Genomic DNA, 23,730 nt, shown 5'->3' with positions numbered 1-23,730 from the left:
CATTGAAAAATATGGCCTCTAGAGAGGTCAAAAGATTTTAATAATTTTAGACCTACTGACCTAGTTTTGATCGCAGTTGACCTAGTTTCAAACTTAACCTAGATATCATCAAGATGAACATTCAGACCAACTTTCATACAGATCCCATGAAAAGTATGGCTGTACAGGTTGACTTCCACTATCTTCTGGAAACTTGTATTTAAGCCTGGCACTATCTACCCTTTTTGATCATTTTAAAACACGCAATTTTCTCGCCTGCATTTAGCGTCTTGTAGATGAGTACCCCTTAGATAATGATGGGGCCTCAAAACAAGTATGCGCATGCGCACTGAAAGCACATGCAACTTCCCCCAGCGAGAGCTGTCACAACATTTCGTGAACAAAATGTAAATATTCCAATTTTGTAAGTTTTATTTACCGATTTGCAATTGTGCAGTGGATGTTGCACTTAAAACAAGCATCTGTGTACTTGTCAACAAATGATAAAAAAGAACGCCGAAATAAGCGTTTTCGCGACTGTCCGGGTTTCTGGGTCATCCGAAATTCTGGGTCGCCAACCAGTATACCATTTTCTTAGACCTATTCTGTGCACCAAGTAAAACAATTCCAATTGAAAATATGAAATAATGCCTTACATCTAATAAAATTTTTGGTAGAAAATCTTTCTGTTCTCTAAAATCAATGAACAGGCCCCGCTTTCACTAACGTTCTCAAAGTGAGAAAATTCTCAGCTCAAGATTTTCTCAGAATTGTCTGAGAATTGTCTCAGCTGAGAAATTTCTCAAGTTGGCTTTCACTAAACTTTTTCTCAAGTCTTGAGATTTTTCTCAGCTGAGCAGTAATTTTTTAAGACATAAGCGGCCAAACATCCAAGGAGCCGCGTGAACTTTCCCACGAACACGAGTGCATAATTGGGGGCAGTGGATTTATTCATTTATTGAGACTAATGAAGCGTTGAGAAATGTTCATAAACAACATGTACAGTTTCGGGATATATCCAAATTGTATGTTTGTACAAAGGTATGGCAGTGTATTTTCAATATTATAATTAATCGGCTTCAAACCTGTCACTTTTGAACCAATCAAACACACAGTCGAGGGTACTACGTCATATTGCATGTGTTTTCTTTACCAAATATGGGATTAGGTAAACACAGCCATATGTTGTTACACTGCGTGTGACAGTTTTATGTTATCGGGCATATGTTTATGGGAATCAGATATGCAGCCGTAAGTATACATTGTTTTGTGATTCACATATTGAATACTGCAATTAGTGTATTCATGTCAATGATTGCAGGGACATAAACAGTGATAAATAGCTATGCATTCTCTACTGTAGGCATTTCAAACTTTGAACAACACAATTTGTTCACAATACTCCCATTCTATTTTGTTGAAGATATCAAGCTTCTTTTTCAAAAGCATTTTGTCATTTCTGACATGATTATAAATTAATTCTGTGTCTAACATATTTCGCCAGGTACTCTGTGCGTTGGAAGTGCTGCAAACCATGTACATTTATTTGAAAATGCAAAATGAAAGTGAAAGTAGGTAGAACTGTCAAAATGAAAAAAAAATGCAATATTTCAAAAAATATATAAGTTAATTAGATTTCATTAACCAGAGTACCTAGATAAGTATGTTAGACACACAACAAAAACAAATTTAGAGAAAAAAATGTGTTTAAAAAAAAAAGATTGACATTTCTACAAGGGAGAATGTGGACATATATAGCTGCAGTTAGAGGTACATGTGTTTAAGACAAAATACAAAGTATAACCAAACAAGGTGACCTTTATAGAAAGTATCTGCTACTTGTGTATATGTGCTATGAATATTATTGGTCTGTCAGGTATAATTTCCATTTATGAAAATTTACATGAGGGGGTCTCAAAGGCTTTACATGATCCTAGTTCTACTTTTCATTTCTACTTTCACTTTCAGTTTGAAATGTGTTCCATTTTTTTTATTACATTTTTGCAGCACTTTCACCCCCAGACTTCCTGAATAACCAATATGTTATGTTAGACAATAGTATAAACATTAGTCTCACTTGAGCTGCAAACTACAGGTGTCATATATAGGCCTAGCTTATTCCTGTTATTAAATGTTGCAGGTTTGTAATATATCATAACTTGAGACAGGACTATATAAAAACTATTTTTGACATAAGCATGGTAACAAAATATATTTTTGAAACAGAAGTTTGAAAATCTGTATGACAGTATAATAGCATTTTATGATGGGAATTTCCAATCAGTATAATATATCATGTATATTAAAGCTTTTCCTTCTTTTTCTGAACACTTCTGTATATTGTAGATCTAAACAGAGACAGAATATAAAATTCCTCAATAAAATGCTAATATATGTTGTTGTTTTTTTGAAAATCATTATGAAAGAAAAAGCTGTTTCAATTGTAAGGCATCCCTGAAATGTCACAGATTTTGATAATGGTTTTAAATGTTTATTGTCAATGCATATATGTTTCAAAGTATGCTATTTAGTTTTATATGTTTATATATTTTATATGTGGTTTATATAATACACACCAACACACAATTTTATTAAGATTCTTGTAGATATCAAATTATTTTGCTAATAATTATAAGCTTATGTACCCAATAACCATTGATCTTGTATACCTAAGGCTCAAACTTATTGTTTAAGATTTTCTATATTATCAAAATATTTGTGTAATTTAAAGATTGATATTCCTTCTTATAAATGGAATAAACTATTTATTTAAACCTGGTTACAGAGCAATTTTTAGACAAACATTTTTTAATAATTTATATCAGGTCACAGCCTGCTGATGAAGATCCTCAGCTTATTATACAGAGGTCAGGGTTGAGCTGTGTGCTGATTCAAAAGATGCTAATGACAGTGGATAATCCATTCTGAGTTGTTCTAGGACCATTCACCAATGTTTCAAAACACTGATGGAACTGAAGGCAGTACATGTACTGGTGTCTGGCCTGTGATTTCAAGTATAGACTATAGTATGTATTGACTAAGTTAGTCTCATCAATGTTTCCTAAATTTGCAAACTTTATTATAATTCAAATCATGCTAGATTTTAATTTTACTCAAAAGGAAACAAGAGCTCGTCGAACACGAAATGCCCCCCTTGATGCATTTAGTAATTGCACAAGGAACAGAAATTATATGCTTACTGTAAACAAAAGTACTACCATTCTATTAACCTAACAAGAGATTACAGATTGATCTTGGCGCCATCCACTGAGCCATTTTTGAATGTTCCAAATTTCAAGACTAGCTCAAGGTCAAAATCAAAGTCAAATTTCATTCAGGTACAAAACAATGTGTATGTGGTCCAAATTTGAAAGCAGTGGCTTGAGAAATGTGAAAGCAGGTCACTAGATCAATTTCAAGGTAAAGTTCATTTCGGTAAACAGAACTATGCATGTGCTTCAAATTTGGAGGCTGTAGCTTGAGAAATGTGAAATTAGGTAATAGATAAAAATCAATGTAAAATTTCAATTCAGATCACAAAAATATGCACACAGTCCAAATTTGAAGCCTGTACCTTCAAAATTGTGAAAATAGGTCACTAGGTCAATCTTAACATCAAAGTTCATTTCGGTACACAAAACTATGCATGTGGTTCAAATTTGAAGGCTGTAGCTTGAGAAATGTGAAAGTAGGTCACTAGGTCAAAATCAAGGTCAAATTTTATTTCGGAACACAAAACTATGCAAGTGGTCAAAATTTGAAGCCTGTACCTTCAGAAATGTGAAAGTAGGTCACTAGGTCAATCTCAAGATCAAAGTTCATTTCAGTACACAAAAGTACGCTTGTGGTTCAAATTTGAAGGCTGTAGCTTAAGAAATGTGAAACTAGGTCACTAGGTCAAAATCAAGGTCAAATTTTATTTTGGAACAAAAAACTATGCATGTGGTGCAAATTTGAAACCTGTACCTTCAAAAATGTGAAAGTAGGTCACTAGGTCAATAACAAGGTCAAAGTTTTTTTCAGTACACAAACCTACGCATGTGGTCCAAATTTGAAGGCTGTAGGTACAGAAATGTGAAAGTAGGTCACTAGGTCAAGATCAAGGTCAACTCATGTCAAGGTTCATCTTGCCACTCTAAACTATACATGTGGTCCAAATTTGAATGATGTAAGTTATGGACATGAAGATTCTAAGTTTTTCCCTATATAAGTCTATATGAACCATTTGACCTCTGAGGCAGGGCCATATTTGACCCGAGAGGGATAACTTGAACAAACTTGGTAGAGAACCACTAAATGATGCTACATTACAAAATACCAAAGCCATAGACTTTGCGGTTTGGACAAGAAGATTTTCAAAGTTTTTCCCTATATAAGTATATGTAAACCATGTGACCCCCAGGGCAGAGCCATATTTGACCCTAGGGGAATAATTTGAATAATCTTAGTAGAGGATCACTAGATGATGTCATATACAAAATATCAAAGCCCTAGGCCCTGTGGTTTTGGACAAGAGGTTTTTCAAATTTTTTTCCTATATAAGTCTATATAAACCATGTGACCCTAGGGGTGGGGCCATATTTGACCCCAGGGAAATAATCTGAACAATCTTGGTAGAGGACCACTAGATTTTGCTACATACCAAATATCAAAGCCCTAGGCCCTATGGTTTTGGACAAGAAGATCAGAAACCATTTAACTGTTCCTGGCCAATGTGACCTTGACCTTTGACCTAATGACCTCAAAATCAATAGGGGTCATCTGCTGGTCAAGGCCAACCTAACTATCAATTTTCCTGACACTAAGCCCAAGCGTTCTTGAGTTATTGCCTGGAAACCATTTTACTGTTCCTGGTCACTGTGACCTTGACCTTTGATATAATGACCTCAAAAACAATAGGGGTCACCTGCTGGTCATGACCAACCTCCCTATCAACTTTCGTGTCCCTAGGCCTAAGCGTTCTTGAGTTATCATCCAGAAACTGTTTTACTGTTCAGGGTCACTGTGACCTTGACCTTTGACATACTGACCTCAAAATCACTAGGGGTCACCTGCTGGTCATGACCAACCTCCCGATCAACTTTCGTGACCCTAGGCCTAAGCGTTCTTGAGTTATCATCCGGAAACTGTTTTACTGTTCAGGGTCACTGTGACCTTGACCTTTAACATACTGACCTCAAAATCAATAGGGGTCATCTGCTGGTCATTACCAACCTCCCTATCAACTTTCATGATCCTAGGCCCAAGTGTTCTTGAGTTATCATCCGGAAACCGTTTTACTATTCAGGGTCACTGTGACCTTGACCTTTGACATACAGACCTCAAAATCAATAAGGGTCATCTGCAGGTGATGACCAACCTCCCTATCAACTTTCATGATCCTAGGCCCAAGCGTTCTTGAGTTATCATCCGGAAACGGATAGGTCTACATTCCGACCGACCGACCGACCGACCTACCGACCGACATCTGCAAAACAATATACCCCTCCTTTTTCAAAGTGGGGCATAATAATAAAGGAGAACAATAAATAAAATCATGCTTGCAAAATATACAGAAACCAAATTGATACCCTGAATGGAGGCACTTCATTTACAAACATTTGAAATGGATCAGTCTGATTTTGACCAAGTATTGGTTTTTGTTTGAAACTTTCACTTATAATTTAATGATATTTTGCATGCCTAGCTCAGAATATAAAGCACTAGACTATGAATCAAGAAAAGTTGTAAGTTTGATCCTTTGGCTATGCATGCAATATCTTTACCAATTTGAGAGAATAACATGTCTAAGTCATTTGTCCACCATTTCTTACTCATTTACAATGGGAAGTTGTCTGTGAGCACAAGTCATTTCTAGTAAAGAATGCAGGAACACTTAAAGGTTAACTGAACACCATTACATGACTGAAATACTATGGCAAAATTGAATCATATTGAAACAAAAAACAAAAAAAAGGAAATTTTGCTCCATAAATGCATATTAACAAAAATAAAATTTGTGATAGTGTACTGTAATTCACTAGGGGTGACTATTGAGGCCAATTTTGACTATTGCAATACTATTGATATTGCTTAAAAACTATTGCGATACTATTCTATTGCAGGTTACTATTGCGATACTATTGCAATAGTTATCGGCCATCATATTTTATACAGTAAAGCTACCAACTGGCATTGTTACACAGTGTAAGAGACGACACTGTTTATAATTGCTGTTAACACACATTGAGATGTTTGTATAAGGGTGGTTTTCAAAATAATGAAGCAAAAGTGTGACATAGGGGTTGAAAATTCAAACCTATTTCTTATAGTGGTCACCTATTTTATATGATAGCAAATACTTCAAATTTCAAGGAAATAGCCTTGGGAAAGTGTTGAGAATTACCAGTCAGAAAATATTTCAGCCTTTAATTCGAAAGTTTGGTGAATTTCCAGTAAAATGGATGATAAATGCTGTAATGTTTTATGACAAGGAAATATGTATAACAGTAATTTTTTCAACATATATGATACGTAATATGTATATGTGTGTGGTTTGAAACTTAATTTATCAAATATTTGTGGACATTGGTTTTTAAAATCACCATTTCTGCATAAATATGACATGAAAAGAAAATTCTACCTAGAAAAGTTATTGCTCAATGAAAAATAATTAACATATTATTATAAAACCTACTTTTTTCTCACAGTTTGCATGTTCATAAACCGCATGCCAAATTTCAAAAATGTACGGTAATAATAATTTCTAAAATTGTCATCTCAAAACTGAGTTATTTCACAGGTGCACAGGGGACACATATTTGAAAATCATTGTTGTATTCATTTATTATTACTTTTCTGTTTATAAAAAGACTATTGGTGATCAACTTAAGACAAATCCTTTCAAACAAATAGTGAATTCCACAAAATAATGCAAAACTGAAAAATTTTCGCAACAAAACATGAAAATTAAGCAGCATGTAATGTTTTAAATGAAAAATAAGTGACTTTAAATGTAACTAATACATTGAAATCACTTAGTTTACATGCAATGCTTATTCAATATATAAAAATGACAAAATGTCATGAATGGTAAAATGGAATGGGAAAATACATGCATACTTTATAATGTTACTGAGAAGATGCACAGGGGACAAATTGCACCCAAAAATATATTTATAGAATATGTTCATATTTAAGTAAAATTCTTTCAACTATACAATATTCACTAGTGAACATTAACATATGTAGGCAAACTTGACAGCTTAAGAAGCAGTAAAGTTGATATTTCCACTTTTTAACTTGAAAATTGGCAACTACGGCAAAAATGCAAACAATGAATTTTAAATTGTCCAGTGTTTCTTTTATAATGCTAAATTATCAAGTTATGCCTAAATTTTGTGTACACATTGCATAGAATATAGAACTGCCACCATATATTACAGCAATGCAAAGTTAATTGATGAGTGTGAAAAAAGGGTGCATAGGGGACATCACTTTTGGCTTTATGAATGTTAAACTGTCCAATATATGTGAAGCTGAAAGCTGATTTTGTATCCACTGTAACTCCCTTTCAAAGAAAATAAAGTAAAAACTCACTTTATTTAAAGAATAAAAGAAACCTGATGCTTAACTACTGAAAAGGTGCATAGGGGACATTTTTGAGTGTATAGACATTCATCAAGATTCTGAGGAAGTTGATTCATTAAACAAAAAAATCATATTGTGTCTTCAAAGCTTAAAGGATTAAGACCTTAGAAAAACATTAAGACTTAAGAAAAGTAAAAGGGTTGTGAAATTGTAGAGTTCAACATTTAAATTTAGTATTTTTTTCACTATTTTTTGTGAAGGGGGTTCAATCATAAGATGTGAAATATTAGTAAGAATAAGATGCTGTTTATGAAAAAAAGTAGTTTGCTTTTAATGTGGGGAGTTTAAGTTTTATGAAAAATCAAAGCTGTAATAATAAAGCTTGGTTTGAAAACAATAAATCACTGTTGAAAACTAGCCTTCATGTAAAATGTCACACTTTTTCGGGTGCACAGGGGACAAAATTAATTTAGCTATATAATTCAATATAACTTTATAACTGCTTGAGCCATTTAGCTGAAATTGCGCACATTTATTGACTGCATTGATCCGGATATAATAAACCTCAAAACACTTTCTAAAACTGAACTGAATTAAAATAAGGTGAGAGAGAAGAAAAAGCTTCATTATTTTGAAAACCACCCATAACTGAAACGGACAGAAATAATTCTAACATTAAATATTTCTTGCCTTCCTTGGCTTTGGAACAATAAGTAAAACAATAAACCTATGCAAGGTATACTCAAACGAATCGGCCATTTTGTTGTGAATGTCAACATATTGAATAACCCAAAGCATTGAAAAAGACGAAAATTAACGGATCGGATTTAGGTGTACCAGCACTAATTGAAGGGCCCTACCGAACAGTTTGCTGTATAATACAAGTAGCCTTCTTTCTCCATGTCCATAGTACATTTTCTCATCTAAAATTAACAGGTCATTTAAATATATTTAATCAAAGTTTCTAAGAAACTAAATTTATTAATTATCTTCCAGACTTCTCAGTCCTTTATGGTAGTTTAATTCCGTGAGGGTAATTATTGTAATGGAGACGTAAACATTTTCCGAGGCGCAAATGAAAGCTGGCTCTGTTTCTTGGTTTATAAATTATAAATTATTTCTGTATTTACCAAAATTTCAAAACTATCAAACCTATCGATTGTTGAAGGAACTATCGGCGATTGTTATTGGATCGTGACTTTTCTATCGATGCATGCTATCGGGACACTTAGTATCGCAATGCATCGATAGTTCGATGTATCGTTACACCCCTATATATCACATAAAAAAAAAACAATTCCTTTTCAGATTGTTGTACCTCCTCCTGATGTATCTCCTTGAATACAATATATCTGCCATGTGAAAGGAACAAGCCGCAAGATATACTGTGGAAGTGGGGGCCTGTGTAAAAAAAAAACATTTTATTTAAAGAATATAAGAAATCTGACACTAAACTACTGAAAAGGTGCACAGGGGACATTTTTGTGTGTATAGACTTTCATCAAGATTCTGAGAAAGTTGATTTATTAAACAAAAATAGTCATATTGTGTCTTCAAAGCTGAAATGATTAAGATCTTAGGAAAACTTAGGACTCAAGAAAAGTAATGGGGTTTTGAAACTGTAGTGTTCAACATTTAAATTGTTTTTTTTGGGGTTTTTTTCACTACATTTTGTGAAGAGGGTTCCATCACAAGATGTGACATATTGGTAAGAATCAGATGTAATTTATGAAAAAAAGTATTTTGCTTTAAATGTGCAGACAAAATCAAAGCTGTAACAATAAAGCTTGATTAAAAAAAAACACTGTTGAAAACTAGCCAATATGTAATTGTCACACTTTTTTGGATGCACAGGGGACACAATTAGCTATATAATTTAATATAACTTTAACCCTTAGGCCCTTGCTAAATTTCTATAATGAACTTGTCCGTTTTACAATTTGGACAGTATTATTAAGTGTTAAAAGGGGTGCTAACCAAAAGATACTGACTGAATGGCGAACAGTGCAGATCAAGATCAGACTGCACAGATGTGCAGGCTGATCATGATCTACACTTGTCGCAAAGGTAGGACCAACCGTGTACAGCATAATAAGGGTTAAAACTGCTTGAGCCATTCAGCTGAAATTGTAAACATTTGTTGACTACATGATTGGATATAATTATGTAATTTGCCCCAGAACACTTTATAAAACTGAACTGAATTAAAATAAGGTGAGAGAGAGAAGAAAAAGCTTAATTATTAAAGAAAAACCAATATAGCCGATAGATATACATTGTAGCAGGCATTATCTTTGTTTACATTAAATTTAAATGTGGCTGCCACCTGTTTGTTAGAAACATAAAGACACATTAATTTCTTGTTTTCGAATTTTATTAACGGATTTATGTGTCAAAGACTGGCATATGGTGAAAATGTTACTGAAAATATTAAATCAGTTTTTATTGATTAACTCCCTTTTTGGCTTGTGCAGTATAAGTCATGTGCATCATTGAAAGTATAGTAGTACTTTTCTAACCAACTGATAAACATCTATTTTTGGAAAGTTTGTTGCATAAAGTTAAAGGAGTTTTTTTTTTTTGTATGAAATTTACATGGTGTAGGCCTTTAAGCTGTTTACTTTAAAAACCACCTTGTATTTTTGATAATTTCTTATGTAATAAGTCATTTCAAATGTTTTCTCTTTTAAGTGACCCTGAGTGGCAGTTTTGTTAACTACAAAAACCATCTACTATAATTATTGGTTAACTAATTATTGGAATAGTGAGCATTTTAACATTGTTTCATCACAATGCACTCCTTTATGGAATAGGGAGGCAATAGCACATTTAACTATTAAACTAATTATTAAACTATGTCATTTGAATGAAAACAGCCTTAGACACACCTGAAAATCAGATATTTAATTTAAAAATACATGCAAAGTTTTAAAAATGTTTTTGGATTTAAGTTATAACATGTTTTTATTTTTATCTTCAGTTGGTTATAAATGCAACTGATTGTTTTTATCAACATCTGTTGTCAGGTGTGTTTCGTCCCAATTTAATTTTGTGACCCATAGTGTTTCCAGGACTCATCAGTAAGAGAAACACCATTAACTTGAGTCAACAACATAACTTTTAACATGTGAACAGAAGTTAATTATAAACATTTTCAAAGGAACATAGTGAACTGGAACAGTAAATGAAAATTATAAAAGAAATGAAAACCTGTACACTTTGGCATTTAATAGTTCTATTTAAAAAATCAAATTTATCTGAGAAGACAATGACAGTGAAATATAAAATTTTACTTAAAATTATTGTTGTAAATCATACTGAAATCTAACAACTTACAGGTAATATAAATTTTATCAATAGCATAGAGTTAAGATTTTCTGATATTTTTGGAAAGATTTGAAAAACATTGTACTTTAAATGTTCAACCAATATTTTAGATCAAATTATGAAATGCCATATTTATTTATAAATGAATAAACTGTTGTCAACTTATAAAAATTTCTGTTAACTTAATAAATTATTAGAACTTAAATATTTTTCATGTCTTTGTGTCCATCAGTTTTTCTGCTTATTCAATTACATCATGCTATTTGCCACTTGCTAAATGTGAAATATCTAAGTATAGATGTTAATAGTTAACAGCACTGCAAAATGCAGAACAAAATATTTCCAAATGCTTATTAATGAGTGATTACTTATAAACAAGCTGGTGTATAGAGCCGTATGTAACATCATGCCATTATGTAATAACTTTATCACTTGACATGGCTAGAGACTGAACCTACAATATCCCACTGAAGTGGTGGGCCATCTACCACATAGCTATGAGGCCTATGAGGCAACAGGACTTGATTACTACAAAGTGGAGATTTTGTTTAAGCAGTATGTTAGCTTAGTTGGTAGAGTACTAGTCCTGTATGAGAGGGTCCCCAAGATTGAGCCCTACAGCAGACTGACTGCACATTTTACTCTATCTGTTCAATTAACTAGGTGCACAACATTGGACTGCGACTGTTTTATAAACTGTATAGGACTTGATTACCACAAAGGGGAGATTGTTTCAGCAGCTGGTTAGTTCACTTGATAGTGCGCACACCCTGTAAACAAGGGGTCCCGGATTTGAGCCAATCACTAACTGCTCATTTTTATCACCCCTTGATAATAACCCCCAAGTTGTGAAACGATTTTTCACAATTTTGTTGTGCGCTATTATTGGATTATTATTATTAAGAATAAGGACTTCTAGGGACGTTATAGTCCTGGCTTCCTAAACTCTAAATGCCGCTTTAAATTTATATATATATATATTTTCATAGTTGCGGCTTTAAAATCCAGTATATAAACCGAGAGCACTAAAGATCTTAAGCTAGGGACGTTACTGCACATGTCAATATATCTCGGTACGAGCGTTTTTGGTACGAAACTAGGCACAGTAAAACGTCTACCGTACTTCATAAATTTTGTCTTCAAGGTTGTGTAGCATTCAAGACGAGAAAGAAACAATTTAGAAACAGTAAAAAGGTTTGAAAATGTTGTTCTTGTGGTAAATTAATTGCTGCATGTGTTTAAAAGCGTAAACAGTGTCCCTAGCAACAATCGGCCATTTTAGTTTTACTTGGATTACTTCCCTTGAAATTAAGAAATTAGTTTTTTGCCATTCATGTCATGCTGGTGAACTCAACGTGAAACTGGCACCGACTACGGCGGTGGCGTATATTGTATCGTCGAAAAGTCGCCATTTTGTTTCTTTGAGAACAGCTCTACAGCCCAACCCTTGACTCAAGAAATCTGAGAAAAATCTCAGCGCGGAAGTTGAGATTTTACTGAGAGATTTTTAGTGCAAGCCAATCTGAGAAAAATCTCAAGCTGAGAATCAAAGTTGAGATTTTTCTCAGACTTGAGCTGAGATTTTGACTTGAGAACGTTAGTGAAAGCGGGGCCAGATCATCCACGTAGAATGATCATTGAAGGAAATTTTATATCCATTATCGTATTTGAGAATAGAAATGACAGATTTTTCTTCCGTTTTATTTAACGTGCTATACAGATAATCAACATCCTTATTTCTCAAAAGAAACAGAGAGGGCCCATCTGACACGTGCTTGGTTTCAAATTCAGGCATTGACGATGCCATTGTCAAAATGGCTGCCGCTGCCAGTATATTTAGGTGTCACCCCGGTATAGAAGTACTTCCGGGTCGTTGTATCCTAGAAAGTAGTTCTTTGAAATTTTGAAGTTCCCAATTTAACGCTATCCCTACTTTGACATGTTATATTCCAAATGTATTTATTGATACTGTGTACATTTTTTGTCATTTCTGATGTCTTTAACAGTTGTTTTATGTGTGTTTTTCAGGATTACATTTCTGTGCGGAAGGATTAAAAAACTACACCAGACTGGGGGCCGTGACAGATGTCAGTGGGAAATTTAAACATGGACTAGATACTTTGATGTGTAGCAAAAAAGTTCATCGTTGATGGTGGTGTATTTTCTGTGATATATGACTGGGATAGTATTACTCTTCAGAAATACAGAGCTGTCAATGCTGCAATTTTGTTGTGAAATTCACAATCCAAATGCCCAAAAAAGTGCTTGTTTTACTATACAGCAAAGAAGGAGAAATTGTACCGGGCCGACACCTATATGGCAAATCAGAAAGTGGAATATTCAGCAACCATAGGGTTTACAGTCATGAAACTTCACCCCACTAGTAGCTGATAACAATACAAATCAGTGGCTAAAAGGATATTTACAAGGTTTGTGAAATTTTAATTTTATTCAAATTTTAAAAATTCAGTAGTTGAATTTTCTTTGAAATTTGAGTAATAGTTGTCTCCTCTTGATTTGTCAGTCTTCTACTATAGTGCAAAGACACTGAACAAGCAGGAAGCTTTAAAAAGGCTATATTAAAAGAAGACACATAGTTTTTCACTTTAATTTTAAGAAAAAATATAAATTTAAATTTCTTAAATTTTTTAAAAAAAAATTTCTATTTCGCATAGCGTCTCTTTTCCGAAGAATTTATAAGTATATATATGTGAACATGTTACATAGTGCCGCAGTAGACTGTGGATGAACAGTGTCGTATGTGTGGAAGCTGTACATTTTGGACCGGAGGGGTTTTATAAATGAGACTATAGTCGGTTTTCGTAACAGGAGTCGGAGAGACTGATTGCTTGTCGGGCCTGGATCTCGAACCGGTCACGGTTTTTATACACTGATGTTTAAAGCCAGTCAGCAGGCGTTCATATATGATATAAAGAAATTGCGTGAATGTTCGTTCCCTTGCGTATGAGACGCATAACTAATTTTACACGAAATAATTATTTTTTCTCATTTCAGTCAAATCCAATGTGCTACATGCATTTTGGCATTGAAGGACATTGCTTACCGGTGTGCCGAGTGCATTTGTTGGCATTATTAATGTATAACAAGTTTTCTTTACACTGACAGGAAATTGGTTGTATTACACAGGGAATTACATGGAGGTTGCTTCAGTGTGATAAAATAGTTGTTGTTGTTGTTGTTGTTTGTGTATTATTTTATTTATTCATTTGTTTTTTCAGTTTAGAACATATTCCGAGCTTTCAGCTTCAGCCCGCATCAGGCCGTCATCAGATACATTCTGCCTTGAATGGGATGCTTCTATTCTGATTTGCTTTTCAGGTTCACAACGCAGGTCTGTGTTACTAAGAAATATTTAACGGGGCTGATTTCCGGGTCGGCCTCGTGCAGTTTCCTTAATATGTATTTGTCCTGGGTACCGACTGGAAACACAACTTGATGGTATTTGTATTTCAGTTTTGCTCGATTCATTCTACTTCATTCTTTAGATAGGATTTTCCTGTTGGGATTTTTATTCATGTTTTTCTGTATGTTGTTTTTTCATAGCATTTATGTGTTTCAATTCTTGTAAATGTGCATTTCAGATACTTTGTTGTCTGTGCTGAAAGAGGTTGTCTGGTAATATTTTATTTTAATATTCTTTTCACTGTTTCAGCTAACATATATGTAGAAAATTTTCAGTTGCAGTGTTTAATGACAGACTTCCTGTAAGTTCCTGAACCAGTTGATATCAGAATGATAAAGAAATGATAGATGGTACCAATCTGTGAATATTATGTCACTTTTTTCTATAGGTTCCTGATCACACTTAGAACTATACACACACACTCAGCTGTTTCTCAAGAAAGGCCGACACTGGTCTTTCACAGTCTTTCTTTTGTCATTTGCAGGCGATGAATTCCATATGTCAGAAGAAAATTTAGAATCGTACAACCAGTCAGCAGCTACCCATAAACCAGACCAACCTATTAAGTCGAGCGGGCAGAAGCTGTGATTCCCAGTGTAACACCACAGAATGACGGCTAGTTTTCGGTAAGCGATTTACATGTTCCACCGGTGCATTGCCCTCTGGTCCTAATGTCTTTAGTCAGAACTGTAGCGTAAAATGTCAGTAACTGCTCGACAGTTTCAGGGGTACCCTGAGCTGTGTCTGGCTCCAGTTGGAGTTCTTGACCTTCCGCACTTGCCTGCTTCCAAGATGGCGCGGATCGGCTTTGCATTTGGCGTTTCAGGCATTGTTCAGCTTAGCCGAAGAAATAATTCTTTTTAAAGATAGGCTGTGATGTATTGATCTGTTTACTTCCAGTAATTGTCATAAATATAATCACATATTGGTCTTTGCTTGTGGGTTTTGGTCTTTCAATCATTAAAAGTTTCATTTTTCTGCAATTGTAGTGGGTAAATTATGCATTTTTTACTAAAAATTGCATATTTTTAAAGTAAATACTCATTTTGATACATCATTTTTCAAAATAAATAAGCTTAAAGTTACATAAAACATACAGTAAGCATTAACTAGTGATATCACAGTTGATTTCATGAAAATCTGATTGAAATTTTCAGAAGGAAGGCAAATTTTGTAATGTGCCTTTTTTCTTCAAAATTCTGGTTTCCGAGCCAATTTCTCCGCAAAGTAGGTCTAATGTTTGAAATGTTTCTGCGGGAAAAAAATTTTCTTTGCGATGACAATGTCTTGTGTAACTTTCTCGAAAAAACCCCTAAGTTACAAGATTTTATGGGAAAAATTTGGCTAAATTAAAAATTGATAAGATTTAGGGGGTCACCCGGTATAGAAGTACTTCCGGGTCGTTGTATCCTAGAAAGTAGTTCTTTGAAATTTGAAGTTCCCAATTTAACGCTATCCCTACTTTGACGTTATATTCCAAATGTATTTATTGATACTGTGTACATTTTTTGTCATTTCTGATGTCTTTAACAGTTGTTTTATGTGTGTTTTTCAGGATTACATTTCTGGGGCAGAAGGATTAAAAAACTACACCAGACTGGTGGCCGTGACAGATGTCAGTGGGAAATTTAAACATGGACTAGATACTTTGATGTGTAGCAAAAAAGTTCATCGTTGATGGTGGTGTTTTTCTGTGATATATTGACTGGGATAGTATTACTCTTCAGAAATACAGAGCTGTCAATGCTGCAATTTTGTTGTGAAATTCACAATCCATGTCCAAAAGTGCTTGTTTTACTATACAGCAAAGAAGGAGAAATTGTACCGGGCCGACACCATAAACACCCCACAGTGTGCTACAGTTAACGCATGTTTTTCCATCCCCATATGTTTCCCACTAATCCGAGATTTACTTTTACATGTTGTTCATGTATTTATACAAATATTTATCATAAAATTATCTGCAAAAAGTTACCCGATACAGGAAAGCTTGTCACGCTCTCAGTTAAAGCATGCCCGCGCTAAAAGTTTGGATAATGGCCAGTTTCTCATGTGTCCGGTACACAGACCGTACTCTAAGGACGGTAGGATCTAGACATTTTAGGAATCGGTCTATGTGCTTGCTCAGAATCTAGACATTGTACACTGCTGAATTTATGTATTTTTCACATTATACCTAAACTCAAAAGCGATTATTAACTGGTTCTTAGTTGACCCGTTTCTTTCGTTGAAAAGTATGTTTCTATATAGACCTAAGATAAGATAGATAGATATAAGATAAGATTTATTTAAAGTCGGCAAGACATCAAACAAGTACAACATAAGCTCATGTGAGCTTTTGAACCGGCCTATCTGTCTGTCTTATCCAACCCTTTTCAGGGACGCTTATTTGCGAGTCAAGCCACAAAGATTTTTAGAAGAAATAAAAAAATGGGCTATATAAAAGAAAGAAAATGTATCTGTTGTAAAAAAAGGTGGTTAGTTACAATTATGGTAGTGCATATTCAGTGTTGCTTACAGCAGCATAAATCTGCCCAAGGGTCGACAATTAGGTAATATCAGGTGGATCTAGTGAAAAATTAGTATTTCTGATAGTCTATGTTTGCGGAGATTAACCTCAAAATTAATTGCTGGTAATGGCAATGAGATAACCTTCTATGTGAATAGCAACCAATTCATCTGTATTTTTTTTTTAAAAAAAGGACAGTCGGGATTCTATGTGATGAGTCGAGGGTGAGGATATACTGACCAGACTTCAGTTACTGTGTACTTGTATGTCGTTACAAATACCCTTATTTCTATGTAGAATGCTGTATGGGGACTGTCTTCTTTAAATGCGGCTTTTCGTGTACTGTTATCTTTATTCATTCAGGAGCTATAGTCCAGCGGGGGTCTGACTAGTGTTTTGTGGTCGTGGACTTAAGGGGTTTTGAGTTAACCTTAATGTTCCTACGATGAAAGCAAATAATTTGATCAATCTTTCCAATTGTAAATGACATGTTTTTGAGGACGTCCCACGAGAGATCGTTTGTAATATCTTCGGCATGGTATTATATATAAAAACAATATGTATATATAATTATACATATATGTGCCATGGTGACAGTATCTAATAGTGCCTTAGGCATGGAAATTTGTGAGATGTTGGATAACTGGATGTTTCCTTTTTGTGATGTGGATGACTTGTCTGTTTGGATTGATTTTATTCCATATTCAAGTCTAACTCCCACTTTTATCATTTTTAAAGATCGCTTTGAAAAGGTTTTGATTTGTTTGACAGTAAATAGTGATATGTTTAGTACAGAGATATCTAAACCAACTTGACAGAATATTTTGTGCGAGGTCATTTATATATGCAAGGAAGAGCAAGGGGCAATGCACGGACCCTTGCAGAACCTAAGAAAAAAAGCAGGTATGGGCTCTGAACTTGCACCGTTTAGGATTACAGATTGAATTTGGTTGCCAAGTAAGCTGTTAAAAGTTAAAACAAGTACAAAAATCCAGTAAGAGCAGTAATGTACGTAGAATGTAAAATCCCTACGGCAGTTAGTATGTATAAATGTGTGGAAGATATATATTTACACAAATGTACGTAGACGAAATAAAACAAATAGACAACAAGGACACAACAAACACATAAACTAATATAATTGCGTACGGCATTGGAACGGTAAGTGGCAGAAATACCATTTTGGAACTCATACCTGTTAATTGCACAAAACCCTCACTCTTAATTCCCGACGAGACAGGCCAGAAGAAAGCATCAAAGCAGATCTGTCCAAGTAGGTTTTCATGGCGTGGACGGTAGCTTGCATTTCCACTTCCATCCATGAACAGGCTCAATCAAACCGAGCCTGCAACATTTTCGTTTATGTCGTGCTGGGCGCCACTTTTTCTATTTTAGAACTGACGGTCATAGAATCTTCCAAGGGTTTGGCAACGTATACATTGTTTTGCATTTTGAGCAGGACTTTCGCGTGCCTCACCTTGTCAAAAAATACTAAAATTTATCAGGATCAGTAAACCTGTTGTTTGTTATACACTTGATTTGACCACATCTACGGTTCTTTTTTTCACAGAAACCATGTTGAAAATTGTACATAATGCCAAGGTATATAAAATGTGTGTGATTATTGATGTGGACAATATCTGCTCCGGGGAAAGGGAAATAGGTCTTTACTTAGCTGGAACTAACCAGTTTTAGATGGGTGTTATATTTGCAATAACCCCATAAATCATCCAAAGATTATACTTTAAACTGTGTTTGCAAATTCGTTATGGTAATTCATGCATATTCATGACTGGCTCGGATTTGGCCAAGCACCATGCAATGTAACCATTTTAATTTGACATTCGAAATAGTCCAACAACTGGAAAATTGTGACCAATATGGCCGTAATGATCCTCGTTACATGTGGGTGAAAATTACTGAGAATGGGCTATTCATCGTTGAAAAGAAGTTATGCCGCATCGCATATACTTCTTCAATTAAGGTCATTGTAATCAAATACAAAAAAAGTCCAATAGGAAAAGCCACATTCAACGAACGCAGCCACCCACAAAGTACTACTCGCAACAAACAAAGAGCAAACCATAACTGGAGGTGATCTTCAATATATTTAAGACTAACAGATTTGTCTGTGCACAATATTTTCAAATAACATTTGAATTAAAGGCTTTTAGACAAATTCCTGTTTTGATATTTTCCGACGCACTGTTAGTAAATATATACAGTGTTTCTTGAAAGCTTGCCTGCCGTGAAAATCTTTTTAGCCACTCCTCATGAAACAGAAGTGCGAGGCATATAATTTCAGGAAGATCGTTCTCTATTAAATTGTCACGGAGAACATTTGCCTCTTTCAAGCAGTAGGCATTTTACCTCTTGATCAGTAAGCTGTGATTTACATACTAAGTTTACCCGACTGGCGCATTTTGTGCAGTCAGAGCCTGCTTAATACCTGATTCAAAATAATTTTACAAAACTTCCTCGTGTGATCATTTACCAAATGGGGACAATGGGGTTGGGGGACGGGTCGGAGGAGCGAAGCTGGCTTTCTTTGTACATCTATCTATAATAGAATATTCAGAAACTAATGGTTTTGGTTTCAAAATATTTATAATGTTACTCTTTATTAAGATCATTCCACTTTGTAAAAAACATGGCCGCTATGGGAACGGGACACTTGTCATTGTATATAATATACTGGAACATTTTTACAAGAGATCCTCTAGTCAGGAACTGAAATCCCCATTTAAAAGAAGCTTCGAGACGGAAACTGCTGACCCGATTTTGAATTAATTTCTGGGAGAGTGCGCAAATTTTGTCTGTACTATTTTGATTTGTCTTATGGCAGCTGAAGGATGAGGGTTATGGGGTTGTAGTAAGTGTATTCATGTCAAGATCTTTTAGTGCGATGTACTGTGACCTTGATCTTGAGCAGTAGTTTTGAATTGAGCGACACAGGGCCATTTTAGCTCCCTGTTATTTTCTCAAATGAGTATTCATGCAAACAGAATAATTGGTTCAAACTTCCATTCTAACTTGTTTACCATTAATACAAGTCTCTGGATGAGATGGTCTAATTGTACCTTGCCCTGCAAATTAATTAGGACTTGTTTGTTATGACTAGACACCGGAAGTAATATTTTTGTTTCAAATGTAGAATATATAAAACATCGGTTTTGCCATTTTATCAAAATTATTTCATTAAAAATGAAGCATGAATTTTACGACGCTTTAATGAATATAAGACCTTTGTTGTGGGGTTTTGAAAGTTATGGGGGAAAACACCCTCTTTATTTGAGACTTACGGCCATTGACTTAGAATTTAAGGGCAATTTGGGCTTCATATCTTACTTATTATACTTTCTATAAATGAGTAAAAATTATGAAAGTTTTCATCTAACAATGTAAGAATGTTTGAATGACGCCAAGTAGTAATAATAATAATAATAATAATAATAAACAATCATGTCACAGTTTCCTGTAGCTTACTGAGTTTGTTCGATTTGCTTCCGTTAGGGAGACTGCAACGGCACGTTCGGGTGAAAACCTTGTCATTCAATTTTGCGGAATTTTTATTGAATGTTTTTAATATAGCCACTCAGATGTCAACTATGTACAGATGAAAAACATATAATATTATATTATTATATATCTTTATTTCGTTGTAAGCCATTTATGGCCCATGAACATACAATGTACATATATTATCTCATATACATGCAGATAATTATTAACATATATCCCTATAACTAAACAAAACAGTATACACAATTTTTAAACGCTTATATAAGCAAACAAGTGAATAAATAAGCGGGAGAGACTGTTGCTTCTAGGCAGTAATAGACTATATTGGAAAGATTCATTTTAACAAAAACAGATATGAATTACAGATTTCTTCTCTTTTCAAAGGCTTTAAAGGTATATGCTGCCAGTTTTCTCATGGAGTTTACGTTATCAGTTGATAAAAGCTCAATAAATTTGTAATAACTTGGTCTGACACGATAGTACTTATCTATATATACTTTACGTAATTCATTGTATAAAGGACATTCACATACAAAGTGATATTCATCCTCTAGCTTATAACAACAAGGACAGTTTCTTTCATTATACGGAGTGCTCACTGGCTTTTTCCACCTGCCACATTCTACTTCTAATCGATGTGATGACACTCTTAGTTTAGACAAAGCAATTCTATATTTTTCTACATTAACGTAAGAAAGGTATGACTGAAATTCAAAGGAAGCTATATTTCGATAAAATAGTGCCCTACTTGATTCTTGCAAGCTAGCGGTCCAGTCTTGGTAATATACATCGCGTATCGTTGTTTAAATAAATTTAAAAACATATTTGGGTTTCCAACGCCTTGGTTCAGCCATACTGATAAAAGCCAAGTCTTGATAACAGGGATTTGACTTTGGTGACCCATGTGGGCTTATTTGGGTGCGATTCAGATTCTAATTTAAGTAGATTATAAACCATTTTAGTGTACCTAGAGTCGTCACAGTGACATAATTTCAACCAAAATTTAATAATATGTATCTGTCTTTGTATAAACAATGGGAGCCGACCTAACTCTCCATAAACGAAATTGTTCTGTGTAGAAACTTTAACCCTAACACTTTTTTATAAAAGCTTAAAGATATTCTTTCAAATTAATACCCTTGTTTAAAAACCCCAAACTTCAGACGAGTAATTTACTATCGGTAGAATTAGCTTATCAAAGAGCTCAAGAATATGTTTTGGAGGGATGGCCGTGAACTTATACAGATATTTATTCATTTGGAAAAATGCCTTTAGTGCCTGTCCACATAAAGTTTTGTCGGTTTCGTTAAATGCTCCACCGGACGTAAAAACTACACCTAGATATTTAAATGTGTTTACTATTTCCAACTGTGACCCATTATAATAAAAATTTTGACCAGCGGGACGTCTCCCGTTTCTACTAAAAATCAGCACCTTAGTTTTCTGTATATTTACAGTAAGTTTCCATCTATTACAATATTCTGCTAAAACATCTAGAGACCTTTGAAGACCTTCGGCTGACTTTGAAAACAAAACAATGTCGTCGGCAAACAACAAGACGCACAGTTTTAAAGTACCAATTTCAAAGCCCTCCACACCTTTGAGAAAGAAAGTTTCTTCAATATCATTTAGATACATACTAAACAAAAAGGGAGATAAGCATTCCCCTTGTCTAACACCTAAATGACATGAGAAATCATCACTAAGCGTATTCATTAATTTGACTTTTGACTTCACACAGTTATACATAGATTTGATTACACTTAAAATCTTTCCTCTAACTCCATATTTAATTAACTTGTACCAAAGAATATCTCTTACAACAAAATCAAAGGCTTTTTTAAAATCTACAAAGGCACAATAAAGTTTTTCTCCATTATTTATACAGTGAGTAATGAGGCCATTCAGAATAAATATATTGTCAATTGTTCCCATTCCAGCTCTAAAACCTGCTTGCGCTTCAATGTACACATTGTAATTTTCTGCCCAACTACTTAGTCTATTATTCAAAATTCTAGAAAATATCTTGCCTAGCGAGCTTAATAGAGTTATTCCACGGTAGTTATTAGGGTCAGATTTATCGCCACTTTTAAAAATAGGTATAACATATCCTTCACTCCATGACTCTGGAAAGTAACCAAGTTCATGGCATTTGTTAAACAATTTCAATAAATACGGTTGCAAAATTAGTATACCCTGTTTAAAAAATTCGTTTAACATTAAATCAGGACCACCACTGGAATTATTGTTTAATTGCCCTATAGCTTTGTTTAATTCCAACTGATCAATGCTTTTATCTAACTCATTAAACATTATTTGGGTCTCTGTATTTAAAAACCTTTCATTGAAAAATAGAATGTCTTCGTCTGCCTGGTAAAAATGGCCTTCAGGATCATTTATTGATTTAAAGTATCTCGCAAAATCAACGGCTGACAAGTTTTTTGGGTAACTTACATTTGAAACATCTTTAAGTAGTTTCCAGTATAATTTAGCATTTCCCTGTCTAGCTTCTAAAAGTTTGTCTGTATACCCTTTCCTGTAATCATAACGTTTATTTCTAATAGTATGTTTAAATTCCGATCTAGCTTTACACATATTGGCTCTGTTAATTTCACTATCGTCACTGCGGTACATATTCAAGCATTCAAAAAAAATGATTTCTTTTCTGTTTGCACTCATTGTCAAACCAAATATTTTCGGTTTTCAGCGGTCGATCACTGTGAGCTAGAATATTCTTGTTAATGGTATGTTTAAAATAAGGAGAACAAACGTCATCTAAAACAGTTACAAAACCTTTTAAGTTATCATCTATTTGTTTGCTGCTGTTGGCGTTATCAAGTTTATATATCAATGAAATTAATTCACCTTTGACTGACTCAGTATTTAGACATTTTAGGTAATCATCCCGCTTATTATTGTCCCATCTAAATTTATGTTTGACCGATTCTCTAACCCCTACATTTCTAGTATTCTGATTGAATGAGATTTGTGACATAAGGCTAAAACATACAGCACAATGGTCAGATAAAATATTGGGTTCCATAACTTCAAACGAGCCGAACAGTTTAAATCATTTTCTCGTGCCAATACATAGTCAACAACACTTTTACCCATTGTACCAATAAATGTATAGCTACCAATATCGGCATCTTTGCCTACTCGGCCATTTAAAATTCTAAGTCCAGATTGCTTACAGAAATCTAATAATAAATTACCAAACCTATTTGTACCAAAATCTTGGTAAGACAGAGTCCGAAATGTATTCATTCGGTAGAAAAGATGTATGTTGATTTATGTCATCAAAAATAACAAAATCATTTAATTGGCCTATTCTACTGTTCAAATCACCGAGAACAATGAATTTACAACATTCGTTTGTCAAGTTACTTATTTCTGCCAT

The 23,730-nt window shown here is 34.2% G+C and overlaps 1 long non-coding RNA gene across 1 annotated transcript; it reads left to right on the top strand.

Moving 5' to 3' along the window:
* The first annotated feature begins 1,050 nt into the window (after positions 1–1,050).
* LOC128552929 (uncharacterized) lies at positions 1,051–9,694 on the top strand. Its single transcript, XR_008369209.1, has 3 exons — positions 1,051–1,230; positions 2,805–3,005; positions 8,857–9,694. It is a non-coding gene; the product is annotated as an uncharacterized LOC128552929 (long non-coding RNA).
* Positions 9,695–23,730: the final 14,036 nt, after the last annotated feature.

This window comes from Mercenaria mercenaria, unplaced genomic scaffold, assembly GCF_021730395.1.
Source record: "Mercenaria mercenaria strain notata unplaced genomic scaffold, MADL_Memer_1 contig_3296, whole genome shotgun sequence".
Lineage (NCBI taxonomy): Eukaryota > Metazoa > Mollusca > Bivalvia > Venerida > Veneridae > Mercenaria > Mercenaria mercenaria.
The sequence above is the reverse complement of the archived record's forward strand: the minus strand, read 5'-3'. Positions and strand labels throughout refer to the sequence as shown.